This window comes from Dermacentor albipictus, chromosome 1 (genome assembly GCF_038994185.2).
Source record: "Dermacentor albipictus isolate Rhodes 1998 colony chromosome 1, USDA_Dalb.pri_finalv2, whole genome shotgun sequence".
NCBI lineage: Eukaryota > Metazoa > Arthropoda > Arachnida > Ixodida > Ixodidae > Dermacentor > Dermacentor albipictus.
Window position 1 is genome coordinate 379,595,749 of NC_091821.1, and position 15,998 is coordinate 379,611,746.

Below are 15,998 nucleotides of genomic sequence, written 5' to 3' on the forward strand. Positions count from 1 at the left end.
TAAAAGTCCCCTCGTCAAAACGGTGACTTCAGCTGCATTCTTTGCTTGAACACTTTGCATGAATTATCAAGGACCAGTGAACGGCGACGACAATTTCTCGATGTCCTTCTCTAATTAACGCGAAGCTGTCTTCGCCTCTTCCCTGGACTTTTCCACTGCTGCTGCCGCCGCCGCCGCCGCCGCCACCGCTGTCTTGCACGCCGTGTCAGAAGCAAAAGGAAATAAAGTCATGCGCTGTGCGAACGCACGGCGCATGACCTCAGCTCACCATTGCCTCAGCTACAGTGCACTGTACCTCAGCACAGCAGCCCGATGCGCCACCCAGGCGATCACGGACTACCGAGTGACCCAGTAGGCGGGAAAACGGCTATATACAAACATAGGTATAGATATATACTTGGCCCCCCAAAAGTGCGTGAAGTATACCCTAAGAATGCTAACGCATTCGAAGAGAGAGAGAGAGAGAGATACAAAAAAGAACCAGTACGCCAGAGCGTCAGTCTGTGAAATACTGAGCCAGGCAAGCGATGTGGGCGTCGAGGCCACTCGCGTAAAAAGCTCGTGTGGCAGCGCGTGTGGCATGTAGACGTTACGACTTCTAGGGAACAGTTTGGCGCCCATGGTCTCCCCGGAATACGCGCGGCCCACGAGCGGGCAGCGAAAGGACGCCGCGAGAGTTTTTTTTTTTTCGGTTTTGTTCCACCCACTGGAAAGGCGGAGGGAGGGGGCGCTCATGTATAGTAATGAGAGCGTGAATAAACATTGCCGCACGCGCGCGTGAGCCGGGCGAAAATCCGTTCCGCGCGCTTGCGCCGCTGGAAGCTGCGGTCTTAAAACAGCTGCGCAACGCGTGACTGTGTGCGAGGGAGCGTGCGCCTGTGTTCAGGGGGGGGGGGGGGGGGGCACGACAGCGGAGGCAAAGTGCGTGGCAAGGTGCACAAGGACTCCGGCGCTCGAACGAGCGGTCGCGTGTGTTCCTGTACACCGTCCACAAAAGCACCGTGCAATCTGACATGCACAAATAAGTGGGGCAATGAACACGCGCGTCGCAAGAATGTGGGTGATGTCGAATGCTGTACCGCACTGTACTTGTTCTGTGCTTGTAATGTACTTCTAGCGTATTTGTATTGTACTGTATTGTATTGTAGATGTATTGTGATTTGGTTTATTGTGCTGTGTAGTGTTGTACTTTGCAGCAACGCGCGTGAATACATGAAGCGCAGACGTATATCAAACAAGACTGGTGGGAGCAACGGATTGGCAATCCCGCCTCCGCTGATTTCCACGTGACAAGGACAGAAAGAATGCCGAGAGAAAGAGCGGAAAAAAGTCGGAGTAGATTCCAATTAATACCTCTGAAATAAATTTGGGCAGCTTGTATTTTCGACAATCTGTTCACAGTTATCCACTGAGTATTATACAGTGTACATCAGTGATGACGAAGAAGAAGCCGAAATATAACGTGTCTGAAGCAGGATTCGAACCGTCAGCCGGTGCCCTGCGTGGGTAAGAACACGGGATGTGACGACCATCGTCCTTCGCAATGGTGCCTCTTGAAGGATGCCTGTATCGGAACAAAAAGGCACGGCGTGTGCGCTAACGTCGTTGTGTGTGCATTAACTGTAGTTCTGAACTTTACCCTACAATATTATGGGAAAGAGTGTACCAAACATAACAGCTTTTCCTGTTCAAGAGCCAAGAAGTATAGCCGGTACCGTATCGGTGTACCAACGTTTCTTTCTCAGATTCTATCGTGTAAAAAGAACACACACACATGCACACACAAACCAGGAGAAAAAGACAGAAAAAAAAGGACATGGCGCACGGAAGACAAAGCTATAGTATACACAACGTTTATAATCGGTTAATAAGCGTTCACGTTATCTGCCGTGCATGAAAAATGTCGAGTAGAGAGTACAATATACTTGCTGATGACTCGGCTATACGAGGTAAGGCAAAGAAGACTGTTGCAGGCTGAATGATGATCCCGTTGCGATTTAAGTACTTCCTCGCTTCGCTGGCCACGAAGCATGCGCCGGTAGAACAAACAACCGCGCGCGACGTCCTCAACGCAGTAAGTGCTGAGAAATGCTTGCCGGGTTTGCACATATATATAGTTTCGACGATACGGAGAGGAACGCTGAAGGACATGTTGTTTTGCCGCAAATTAAGACACACATAGAAGCAAGAAACATTTTGTGTGTGTCTTAATTTGTGGCAAAAAAAAAAAGAATGTCCTGGCCAACAAACAGTTCTGGTGAGAGGAACCACTCGGATAAAGTAGCATCCCAGCTATTCTTTTTATTCGCCAAGATTTGTCACTGTTCGAAGCGTATTCGTTAACAGCAGGATATAAATATGTAAATAACTTGTATTTTATAGTCCCCTTTATTTCCGCACGCAAGTTGGGGGTCAACCAGGCAAACATTTCGGCAGAACGCACCTCACCATGACCGTCGACGGTAATGCGATTAGCGTTCAAGCAATGAAGCGGCGCACCTTATCGCTGAAGACACCTTTATTTACAATCCTTAGTGGTCATCCTAAGAATTCTTTGTTTCACCTATACATGTGACACACACCTTCCGCGGTATCGGTAAAATTCTCTGTGACACACGCCTGCCAAGGTCACATTTCAATTCGTAAAGACAGAAGAAGAACAAATGAAACATTCTTGGTAAAAACTAGGATAAAGTATATAGTACTTTGAATACTCAGCCAGGCTAATCAGAAAAAGTTATGGGTGAATCAACGAAGGCCACAGAAATGGTCATTGTATCACCAAAAAATTTCGCATTTAGGATTTGAACATGCTGTGTGGGGCATTAATATTAATTTGAGTTTTTAATACGTTGTAAAGTGTGAGTACGCTATACATTCAAGGCTAGACGTACCGTAATGTGTGCGTGTACGCGGCGCTGGTGTTAGCATACTACGTATATGGGCTGTAGACATGCAAGGAATGTTGTGTATCCTTTGGAAGATTAAGTTTGTGAACGTAAAGAGGCAAGTTTATAATAATTAAATTTAGCCGACTTAAGCAGATTATGTTTAACAGGGATCAGTAAGTAGCAAGCTCGGGTGCATGTTAAAGAAATTCTGAAAATTCGTAACGCCTTCTTTTGCGGCCAGTCGGTTGCGGGTCGCGGTTACGTGTTGAGTTGAGTTTCAAATAAATCAAGAATGCCCGCTCCTATGGAGCTAACTGAGCCCACTTTCTGCTTCGGTGTAACGTTGATCGCAGGACGAAAGAGACGCAGTGTAATGTATCACGATGGAATGGCACGCGAACAGCGAAGCGCGTGACTTTCAGTATACGTGCTGCGCCGTCTAACGGCGTCCACGGTCTCCACTGTATGCAACTGCACATCCGCATTTTAACATGCGTCCTGCTTATATCTATTCGATCAACACGCCCCTTATCTGCATTTCGGTAGCATGCCAGCGGAAGGCTGCAAGCTTCTGTTTTCATACAGAGCTCGTCGGTAAAGCTCGATTCGGTGCCCTGTGCGTGTGAGAAATGAATGAATGAATGAATGAATGAATGAATGAATGAATGAATGAATGAATGAATGAATGAATGAATGAATGAATGAATGAATAGCATCTTTATTGAAAAGGCTGGCGCTTTACCCTGGTGTTTTGGCGATAAGGGAACTCAGGTACGGGAATGGGTGAAAAGGGAGGGGGTAAACAGATGATGACGGTCAGTCAGCACGCAGTGTGAATGGGCCTCACAGTCTGAACAGCAAACCAGACTTGTCAGCCGGAGGGCCACAAGTGAGCTGGCGCGCTTATCGAGCCGGTCCGCTGGTCGGCCTCGTAGGTCGGTATGGTCATACTCCGTAGGTATTTGCGGTGCGCCTCTTCACGAGACCTGCATTCCCAGAAGAGGTGTTCAGCCGTGGGAGGGTAGCAGTCGGGGTACTGATGGTAGAACTGCATCGGTATGTCCTCATGAATCTCCGTTGTTGGTTTTTCTTCTTGCCTTAGGCATATACGATCTCCAGCAGTCAGTGACAGTTATGCAAAAATCAATAGTAGGCGGTGGAGAATTGTCTGGATAGCAGCCTTGCATATTTTAGCAAGTTTCCGCGTTTCTCGGCGCGAGTCGTACGTCTGAATTTGCTCGAAGGGCGTTTCATTTGCGCTCACGGACGACGAGCGGTCAGGGATTGACGCCCGGGCAGCGGCGCGGATACTGCTTTCACGTACCGCCACCCCAAGTGCCCTTTCATTTTCCTCAATGCCCGCATGTCGTGCTATACATCGTATTTGTATCCGTACATGTCGATCATCCGTGCTAGTTTGCTTGTTGCGCGGCACTGTTTCCTGATACGAGTGAACAAGTTGTTTGTATTGAATGTATCGGTATTTACATGCACGAGATGCTGCTTGTGGTTCGGTACATTTACGTATATACGCTACTCCCAGGTTTGGGGTGTGTCCTCTTCACATATTCAATGGTCCGGTAGACGGCTCATAGCTCGGCTTTTGTGACGGAGTTTGTTTGGCTGGAGTACAGCCGTTGGCGGAATGATACGCCATTTGTGGAGTCATAAATGCGTGTCGCTCTTGCGCAAATATCCGTATACTGCGGCGTTCATTGCCCTGTTCTATTTCTCGTGCCATGACCTTGCATGCCGATGGCTGTGGTAACGAGGCATCGACAGACACGCGCATATTGTGTGCCTCTGTTACCCGCACTCTTTCTTCGTGCCGCCTTGTGTATTTTTCTCGGCAGCGCTGATGGTTCGCCCCCGTGTTTCTGGCCAGTGGTTTGGAGTCCGTTATACGAGCGTCGTGCCACGGTGCTACATCATCTGGAATTGGTGCACGGAATGCAGGCGATGCGTGTTCTTGTGGAGTCGTCACGCGTAAACGCGCTCAACCTGGCCTTGTATTTCGCATTCGCGCTGCGTATGCTTCCATTGCGTATTCTATACCTCGTATTGATCGCATGTCATAAAATATATCTGCACGGTTGCGTCCACCGACGAGCATTGTAGGAAAGCAGAGGCTGGCATCACTCCACCGGTGTGACATCGAAGTTATATAGTGAGGTGGGTGATGGTCGAGAAGATGTGAGCAAGACGCGAATCCGCGAACTCCGTGGCTTAGCTGCGTATATGTGCAGCATGTTTACTGTGGCGTTGAGACCGTGCAGCGCGTGCCTAAAGTACACACGCGCTCCGCTATTCGCATTTTAATTTCGTCGTGATAAGTCTAATAAATGTTTCTGATGCTATCACCGGTAACAGCGTACGAACCTTAGCGCTAAATAACAAACGTCGACCGGATATACTCGCATCCGGTTAAATTACACTTGCTTTTCTTTGGTACTTTTTCTCTTGGATCTGCGCTCCTCGGTCAGTGCGCTCATGCATTTTAGCGAGACAACGGCTGTATATACACTCTAAAAACTAGGAAGGGTATCGCAGGAGTGAAGCGGCCGGTTCACTCTTCAAAGCGTCGTTTTACTCTCGCAAAATGTCGAGGAGAGTGAAATGCATTGTTCACTCTCTCACCAAGGAGAGAGTGAAATGTGCTTTTCACTCTCCCCCTTCAGAGAGAGAGAGTAGTTCTACTCTTGCGGCAATAGAGAACAAAACGTAGCGTGATCTTCTGCTTCTACTGTAGGTGGCTGGCCCCGAACATGGCAATGTATCATTCATGCACGCTGAGCAAAGAACACATCGTTTTGCTTCTAAGAGAACAGGCCGCCGCAGTTCAAAGGAACGCGTAGCGAGCGCTCTACTTTTTCACTCGAAGTTCTCCACCGCGCGCGCGCGCGCTCAAGATCGCGGAACAACACAGCACCGGAGAAAGGTGATCTTTTATTGTGTCTGTAGCTCTCAATTTACTCATCACGGCTTTTCTTTGAATGCCTCAACCGTTGAGCTTCTTGCTTCTGCTCCTCCAAGTACATTTGTCGCCGGTTCCATGTGCCTAAAACTGGTATCTGCAGCTCCTTTGTAATTTGAACTTTAAGGATGTCGCTTTCCTTCTATTACCTCCACAGACAATTCTCTGTGACATGCGAAGAATGTCACAGAAGGAAAAAAAAACACTTGGCAATGTCTGCTATGTCTAGCCAAGTGTACAAATTTAAGGACTTTCAAGTACTTCTAAAAATTCCAGGCTTTTCAATGCCTTGAAAATGGCATTTTAGAAATAAAGGGTTTTTAAGGATCGCTACAAACCCTGGTTTCTAGCACCTAAATAATTTCACAAGCTTATTTTGGCATGGAGTTCGGAAATTCATGCTTTTTAGCTAACGCTGCATCATCTCTGTACATTGAAACCACGAGAGCGCAACCATTTTGGAGTAAAGAAAAATACTGAAAGCTTTTAATACCACTCTTTTTCTATGGCGCTTCGTATTGCCTAGTTAGGTTTACGAATGTGCCTGGTTTTGGTGGGCGTTTCTTCGACATTTTCTGTGAGAAGTAGATGACTAACCCCCGTATTCAGAAATGTATATTAATACAAAGCCCATGCTTGACTTTATATAAACGACGCCTGGTGCGAACGTCCCCCAGACGCTCACTGCCTTTCTTTTGGTGCGTTCACGACTTGCGTCATTTAGATGAAGTCAAGCATGGGCTTCAAGTTATGATGCATTTCTGAATATGGGGGTAAGCGTGCGCTATTTCGGACAACGCATTGTGCCATTGACACTGAGAGGAAACGGGGAAAACAAAGTTAACGCCCTATACTCCTAAACTTTCGCGTACCTGTGGTGTGCGTGTATCGTGGAACAAGAAACAGCGCTAACACCAGGACGAAAAAAAGCATCGACCACACCAGCGCTTCGTGGTGTTGTCCATGTTTTTGCGTCGTCCTTGTGTTGCGCTGTTTCTTCTAAAATGCTCAACCAACTAGCCGGCAAGTCTATCCTGTGCATATATATTGAACACACGTATGAATGTAGATGGTCTTCGAAGCTTTTAGAACGAGCACTGCCACAGGATACGAGCAGTGCACGCGTAGCAAGTGGACACATTACTCATTTAAACATGCGTGCCAATGCATGTGACGCGGCTATCGGCATAAGCAGTCTCCAAATGCTGGAATGCGTGCTCTTCAAAACGCTAACGATCCGCTGCTAATGCAGGACAACAGCTCACAGCGGGCTGAACCAAACTCTAAACTAATGCACCTGAAAAGAACGCCTACACGGCAGCGTGAGGCACGTCGAAATGCCTGGTACTGGCATCGCAGTTGACCACATACGAATGGAACTGGCGGAAAAAATAAACAGAAATGCTCACCAGTATACGCGCGACTTAAAATCACATACGTGGATGGTTGGCACGATACTTTGTATCCGCGTATTTTCGGAGAACATATAATGCATGGACTGGAAAAGCACTCGATCGTGAGCTGAACGGCACATTTGTTATTTTCCTGGGGTGACGACAAGCCGTGAATAGTTCTCACGTCGTCGTCTACGTTGTATTCCTCCGTTAGTCGTAGCAAGGAATGGAAATGATGCAAACGCAAACGTATTCCAGTACACAACAGCACAGCACACTGCAGAGAAACTCCAACCACCGCAGCCGATTCCTCAAATACATTTGTTATGTATATAAGCTCTAAAACAACACGACTGAGCGTGGTGGCTTTGTGGAGTAATGGTTAGGATGTGTGCTTTGAATTGTATAGATGCGAGTGTACGTGGGTTCGAATCCACGTGATGTATAGAGCAATGTGGTTCTCCATAAGTGTGTGATTCCGTCGACTATTGTGTTCTAATTAAATTATGTGTCTCCTGATTGTGAAGCATGCGAAAATATTTGCGGATTAAATGTGAATTAGCTTTTTTTTCTCCGCAGTGGCGTTCGGGACACATACGCATAGGCCGATTACGAGCCGTCGCGACTCATGGTAGGCAGCAAATAGCCAGGAAAAATGACTTTAAAATCCTGCATAACATTGCTCACGCCTATTCTGAAGGCCGCTTGGAATCGGGCCACTGAGTCTGAGGAGCCGCCTAGAGAACGGTGTATCAGCGACCCTAATTTGATCTGATTTCCTGCCTGCATGCGTGGCCAGGACTTCGCTAAGAGGGTATTGGGAAGAGTAGTTGCACTCTGTTTGGGGGAGTAGAAGTACTCGGTCTGGTGGAGTGCCATTACCCCTACGGTGAGAGTATTACCACTCTGCGGAAGTGTACTAGCACTCCCTGTGGGAAGAGTATTATCACTCTGCAGAAGAGTACTAGCAATCCCTTGCGGCGGAGTAACAAAACTCTGTCAACAGGAGTTGACCTACTCTCTCTCAAAGAGGGTCGATCTACTCTCGAAAAGAGAGTGAAATATGGGACAAGCCGCTACTCCCTCAAAGGGAGTGCCCGGCACTCTCTTAGTTTTTAGAGTGTAGGGGCTCTGCCGATGAATTCGAGCGTACGCGTTTGACGTCAAGGGTGGCTTACTCGCACGCAACAGGTTTTCTTGAACAAGGTTATGGGGCCCGACGCTGCACACACATCGGACAGCTTGACGAACGGCACCAAGCTATAGACAAGCTACGACTGCGAACATTTATATCCGACGCACACATTGTCAAGAGTCACGCAGAGCAGACAACTCATTTTTAGGTGCACAGCTTTTTCACAAGGTGGATCCAACGTCCAACACTTACTGCACGGCGACATTAAAACACTGAAGGAAATAAAAAACAAACTAGCCCTTAAACACAGAAAGCCACTGCGACATATGACTTGTTTCGATTGGTGTAGGAGACGTCGACCAGCCCATGCGGGAACGATGGAACTGAACATGCACCTATAGAAGTACCCGAGTCTGGATTAACCGAAAGACCGAAGACAGATGAAGATGCGCCTCAGTCTACGATCCGCGAACCTAGATTCCTTTCCCAGCAAATCCCCAACAGTGGCTCCTTCCTTAATGAAGGGTTCGTTCGTTCGTTCGTTCGTTCGTTCGTTCGTTCGTTCGTTCGTTCGTTCGTTCGTTCGTTCGTTCGTTCGTTCGTTCGTTCGTTCGTTCGTTCGTTCGCTCGCTCGCTCGCTCGCTCGTTCGTGCGTTCGCTCGCTCGCTCGCTCGCTCGTTCGTTCGTTCGTTCGTTCGTTCGTTCGTTCGTTCGTTCGTTCGTTCGTTCGTTCGTTCGTTCAAAAATATTGAACACGAGATAGTCTCTCAGCCGTTATCAACAATCGTTTCCGAAAAATCACGCAACGAAGCGAATTCTTTTTTTCTTCCTTAGTATCTATCAAGAGAGCGAATGACATACATTTGCAGGAAGCGAGCTATAGTGACCGGCTTCTCCTCCTGCAATGCCGCGAGAACAAATTCCGCGAAACCCACGGAATTAATTCACTGATCATCCTCGGCACATGCCACTGAAGACACGTACGGTAAAACTTTCGCACATACATAGTTGGGACTAAAACCGGTGACCTCATCAAATAAATGCCTCATTAAGATTTAGTCATCAGAATATCGGCTTAATAGCGGCGAGCTGTAAGCGCCATAAAAGCAGCACTGCCTCACACGTCACAAGGCTGGTTGCTTCAGGTTTGCGCCAGTGCGGGTGCACAAGACAGGTCAGCACGGTGGCAAGAAATGAATGAAAAATATCCCAGCTTCGCCATAAGGGTTAAGCAATGAAAGCGATAGCTACATGTTAGAATATTACTGGAAGTGTAATTAAGAATCGTAGCTGTAGTGGCAGCATGAATTGAAATAAACGTATAAGCTGGCTAAGTAAAAACGAGATGTTGTGCGAGGGATCCACTGTTTGAATCCTGCCATCAAACAATTTTTAATACATTTATCAATTAAAGTCAACGTATTTCTTAGCGGCTTAACATGTTTCAAATCTGTTTTCTGGGCCGATCCCGGAGGTATTACACAGCCGGGCCAATAAAGTTATACCAATTTCAGGTTTGAGCTCTGTATTGTTTCGGTCTTTACACATAGTGAGCGCAACACATGCCTGATTTTCATCTTCATCTTCTGTACATCTCATCACCCATTGTACATCTTCTTCATCTGCATATGCATCATCACCAGCTGCACAGCTTGATCCTCGTGGTGGCAGCACGAGCACGGCTGGAATTAAGTGGTTCCTTATAAGTGGTGGAGGTGCGGGTACAGTAACGCTGCACACGCACCGGCGGTGACAACGAAGCCACTGGAGCGTGGTCTCCTGGTGTAGGCAGAGGGGCGGCAATGGCTGGAGAGAGCGCCGCAACGTCGGCATAAGTTGGTACCTGATGAGTGCAGGGGCCGTCGAAGCACGGTAGACGCGATGCGGACGTGATCTCTTGCCAAATGATGTCGCGCAAGCCGGTCGGTGAAGAAGGGACGGTACTTTGCGGAGAGCAGGAAGTGCACCGCCCGTGAGGCTCATCACGGACGATGTCGCGGATGAGAGTGCGCAAGCCCATGGTCGAAGGGAGACGAATGTCCAAGGTATAAGTGCATAGCCGGTGGGACTGGAGCTCCTCAAGTATCTGGCAAGCAGTTATCACATCCTGGATGGTAGCAGGATTTTACGTAGCAAGGGCGTTGAAGGCGACTGTGCTTACAACTTTAATAATGTGGCTTATGCGGTCACTCTGGGGCATGGCGGTGCTCACACATTTGCACAATGCAAGCACGTCCTCAATGTATGAGGTTTACGATTGCCCAGCGAAATGTATGCGCTAACCGTATTTAAGTCTGAGGAGATCTAAAGGGACACTAAAGTGAAAAATGATTTCTTCTGCACCAGTAAATTACCGTTCTACAACACCAAAAACACCACTCTTACAACGATAAGACGTTTGGTAAGCTAGAAAAAGCGCAAGAACGAAATACGGGTGACGACGCCTACTTAGGTTCCCGCACCTGGGGGCTGTGACATCTTGGATTTTGATGGCATCTTCTAGGGCCTACTAATTATATATAGCGGTACAGATAGACTACATTGTGTTCTAAAGAAACCAAATATTAAACATGGGAAGTTTCGGGAACCTTTATTCAGCCAACGCGGCCCAAATGCGAAAACATACTTTGGAATCCTTGACGTCACGCTGACGTACCGGCGCTGGGGTTTCGGCGCGAAATTCAAATACTGATACTTGGCCCTTCATTTTCTCATCTAATAATCAAACTATTTTTTTATATGACTGCCTGCAGGGTTCTCAAACAATGCATCATTAATCTGAACTGATTTATTGTTTCGCTTTAGTGTCCCTTTAATGTAAAAGGCATGCACTGTCGGTGTTTTGTTTCATAATATTTGTTTGTGGGCTGTCATTCTCAAAATTTTGAGGAATAGAGAGAGAAAGAGAAGCCTAGGAGAGTAAAGGGGTGGAGGTGAACCAAACGAGCGTCCGGTTTACGACCCCACTCTGGGGGTAAGGGAAAGGGGGGGAATAGAAAGAGGAAAAGAAGAAGAGAGTGAGCACTGAGTGCACGTGGGAGCGCACAAGAACGCTAATATAAGCGATCTCTTAAACCGGTGCACTTCAAGTACTGTACTAATGCACGAATCTCTTTTTGTGCCAGTGACGAATGTGACCACGGTCCGAGTATCTGTTACTCTGCGAACGGTCTCGTGTCCAGTCGGTTTAAGGTTGTCCGGAGAGAAAGGCGCTGTACATCGTAGCCAGGAGAGATACACGATAGGTGCTCGATGGTTTCCTAGCACCTACAGGAGTCACACATTGGGCTGTCGGCCACATTCCCATACGATATAGAGTCAGCGTTCGTGAACGCCCTTCCCAGCCACAAGCGGCACAGCAAAGTTATTTCGCCGCTGTAAAGGACAGACGGCAATTGTAGCTGTAGCAAGTGGTCCAGCTTATGCAATCGGCGATTGAAGGCACCTGAAATCCAAAAAGCTTGGGACTTTTTGCGTGTAAGCTGACGGAGTCCCCTGGCAGCGCCCGTCCTCGCCAAAGGTATTGGACGCACCTGGGTGTCTTCGTGGGCAGACCGGCCACCTTGTCAGCGAAGTCGTTGCCGACGATGTCACAATGAGCAGGAATCCACTGAAAGATTATGCTGTGCCATGTTTCCAGAGCACGGTGGTGTATTTCACTAATGTCGGATATCATCCTCTCTTATGTTCTGAGATGTAAGGCAGACTTGATACTGTGAAGAGCTTCGTTAGAGTGACAAAATATGACCCAATTCTGTGCCGGCTTCTCGGTGATGGAGTTATAGACACAAAGAGGGCTGCAAGTGCTGCCGCCGTACATGAATCATGTGTGACGACACTTATGTGCGTGCGTGTGTGTTACAGAGATATCTCCAAACGCTGGGAGGAACAGAAGATGGTAGGGATGGTGGCACCCGAGCGTGCGTTTGTGCTTCGCCTCTTCTGTTACCGTAAGGTGTGTAATCTGTTTATAAATTTCAAATGTCCTCTGTTGTCAGCTTCTGTCTATATGGTCCTCTGCTAAAGGCGCTTCGTGAGCCTATACACGTGCTGGTGTACTGACGCGTATGCGAACATAGAAAAGAACATGCACGTGGACAGCACAGCTGGTGTTGTCGGCATTTTGCAATGCCGTGTTAAATCAAAACGGGTAGAACTGTTATTCATTGACCAGCCGCTTTCCATTTATCGACTGGTGTAAACGAGCCATTAGCAGAATTACACTGTCCTGGGAACACTTCGCTTCCTTTCTTCTTTTTTTTTTGGTAAGGTGCTGCCACAAGATAACGTTTCTATCGCATTATTTACTTATCACACTGCCACACATCAAGGCCCTGCATACGTCTCCCGGTATAGTGGTGGCGCTCACGCGTGTACGCCTGTTGTATTCCAAAGCGTTTTACAAGTTGGGACAGAAATACCTCCATCGTTCATGCATCTGTCGGCGCTTCAAGTTCCCTCTTAACCCTTTTCACAGCCACGTGCCACTCCCTCGGGCGGGTCACAGGGGTAACCCCGAAATCCCCGGGCAGAGGCGCTCGACTTCTCAGGGTGCAAGGGGAGCCAGCCCCTTCCGACTACCCAGAGTGAAAATTCCGACGGGTCTCCCCCGGCGTCATGCATGCGGCTTAGCACCAGCGGAGGAATGGGGTGATTGCTACTCGGAGAGAGGAGGGGTGCCCCACAGCAAGCAGCTTGCTGACAAGAGGGGGGGCTGCCACGACAACGTCGAGAGAGAGAGAGAGAGATCCCGGCTGCCACGCTCGTGTGCGCGTGCTCCCCACTCTACTTCCCGTCTTGTCAAAGCCCACAGCGCTACACAAGAAGAAAGAGGGGAGGGAGTTCAGAGGGGAAGAGGAGGAGGGCGGCATCGATTTCTGGCCGGCTGCAGCAGCGCCGGCTCGAGCCGCGGACCCTTCTTCGACCGCACTCGCACCGACGCGCGGCGCCATTGTGATGAGCGCGCGTATGTGCGCCCCGCTGCGCGCAGAAAACTGCCGCACGTCGCCGCCGCGCGCCCCGCCACCGAGAAAGTTTCCAGAAAAGGAGAACACAAACAAGTCAAAGGAGGAGGTGGAATAGAGAAAGAGAAAATGATTTATACGCGCTCCCACGCTGCACCACGCTCCTTCATCTCCTTCGCGTGCCGTTTTTCATTCCTCAACTGCGCTCACGAAGAAGGAGCGAGCGTCGTTCGTTGCGCCTCCGGTGCCACGTGCGCAATTTGCCGTTTACACAGCCGCCGCGAAGCCGTGTACGTACGTTAGTGTATGCGCGCGTCTGTGTGCACATACTGGATACGCCGAGTTCGAGTGCCGGCGAGGTGGGCAGAGCCTCTCTTCTCGGTTCCCTTCGTACGCCGCCCTCGTTCATTCCGTTGGGTGGTCGTCCCCCCGCCCGTCTTGTCTCGCGGCTCCTGGTAAAGCTGGAGTGGCCGCAATGCGCAGAGAGCTGGGAGAAAGACGGCTCGCGTTGCGAAGCTTCCATACAATACATACGCAGCCCGGTGGAATTTCGCCGACGCTGCGCGGTTGCGTCAACGTGCGACTCTTCCGCCCTGCGGTCACGTCGCACTAACGCAGAGACGCGGGTGTGAGTCTCCCGCACTGTACAGTGGGGGCACCTGCCAACCCGCTCCGCAGGAAGCGGTCAATCAGCCTGGCGGCGGCACGAGTGCAGGCGGTGCTGCGCCGGTCCTTCTGGCCCCGCTCGATCCGCTGCGGTTGGGAAACGCGGACGCTCACTTCCGCCACCGGGTCGCCCGCAGAGAAGAAGGGCGCTGCGAGGGACTCCGGTCTCTCGGTCGATAGGCAAACGCGCTTTTCGGTCGCTTCCCTCGGCACCCTTGATTACGCTGCTCGCCCCTCCTTGTTCCTGTATGTTTGTTCTTCTGATCGTGAGTTCACCCCCACCCCTCCGGCTCTCGTTTCCGAGCGATGGTTGTAATAACAAATCCGCACTATAACTGCAGCGGCCAGTCACGACAGGAGGCGGAGTAGGAGCAGTTTGGTTCATTCGCCACTCACGCGATAAGAATAGACGGGTTTCGGAGAATTGGCTTGATCAATGGGAGACACGGGAGCCGCGCTAATTCACCATATACTGGTGAAATAGGCTTTCAAGAGTGGGTCTACTGTCTTTAATCCCTTACCCATTCACATTTGCCTCTTTAACGGGACGACGTTGGTAAATGTAGCGCTGAAGATGAATGCGAAAGCTTTCTTTAAAAAAAAAAGCGAATTAAGCTTTCTTTGCCTCTTCCCCTCAATTTTCTGGTCCAGGTGGCTGGCTATTCTGCACGATTGATCAGTACCAAACATGGTGCATACAAGCACCGAATATTGTGCAAACCGAGGCAGCCCGGGCCTGGAGGTGATGCGCTTAAGCTAAGCAGCTAAGCGCGGACGTGAGCACCAACACAAACACACCATCTTTGTCATTTTGTTGTCGTCATTCCATCCTCTTCACTCTGTTGTGATCATTCCGTCGTTTTTATGCCGTCTTCACTCTGTCCCCGTCTCTGCTTTGTCACTTCATCGTCGCGCCATCATTCTTATTCCGTCGTCATCGTATCGTGGTAATCAAGCAGTCGTCATCATGCCATCGTCATATTATAGTCAACATGCCATCGTCATCACATCGTCATTGATATTGTGTTTTCGTCATATAGTTGTTGTCGCACACTGCCGGTCATACCGTCGTCGTCTGCCTTTGTGGTCGTTCCATCCTCGTCATACCAGCTTAGTCATTTCATAGTCGTAGACATGCCGCAGTCGTCATCCTAGCGTCGCCATCCCACAGTCGTCGTGCTGCGCCATCGTCCCACCATCGCCGTCATGCCGTAATTGTCGTATACCATCGTCATTAATTTCTCGCCACTCTATTACAGTCATGTACCACTATGGTCGCAATCCTGCGGCAGTGATTCCAGTGTCGTCATATCATTGCCGTCATACCGTAGTCGTCAGGTGTCCTCGTGCCGTAATGGTCGTTCCATCGTCATGTCCTCGTCATCATTCCATCGTCGTCATACAGTCGTCTTTATGCATTAATGGTGATGCCATCGTCGTCAAGCCGTCGTGGCCGTTCGATCATTGTCGTTACATCGTCATACCGTTATCATAATTCCGTAATAGCCTACCCATTGTCGTCATGCGGTCGTCATCACACCACCGTCGTCATGCGTCGACGTCATTCCTTTCCGTCATTTCACTGCCTCCATGCCATCGTCGTCAATGCGTCGCCGTCGTGCAGTCATGGTCGTTCCATCATCGTAATTCTGTCGCGTAATAATTCTGATTAGACATTCCATGTCGTCATGGCGTCGTCATCACGGTGTCGTCGTTGCTCCATCGTTGACGTTGCGTTGTCATTCCATCGTCTCCATTCAGTCGTCATTATTACAGTGTTCTCATGCCGTCGACGTAACTACGTCGTCGTCATATCGTTCTCAGAGAGAAAGCTTCACAGTTCAAGAAAAATTTGTCCCGACCATCCGCCTTGCGGATTTCCGCAGAAATGATTTCCCACAGCCAAGTACTCTGGCATTTGTTCGTTGCTTTTGCGCAGGAAAAAGTTGCTCGCTAGGTCGAGCATACCGTTTC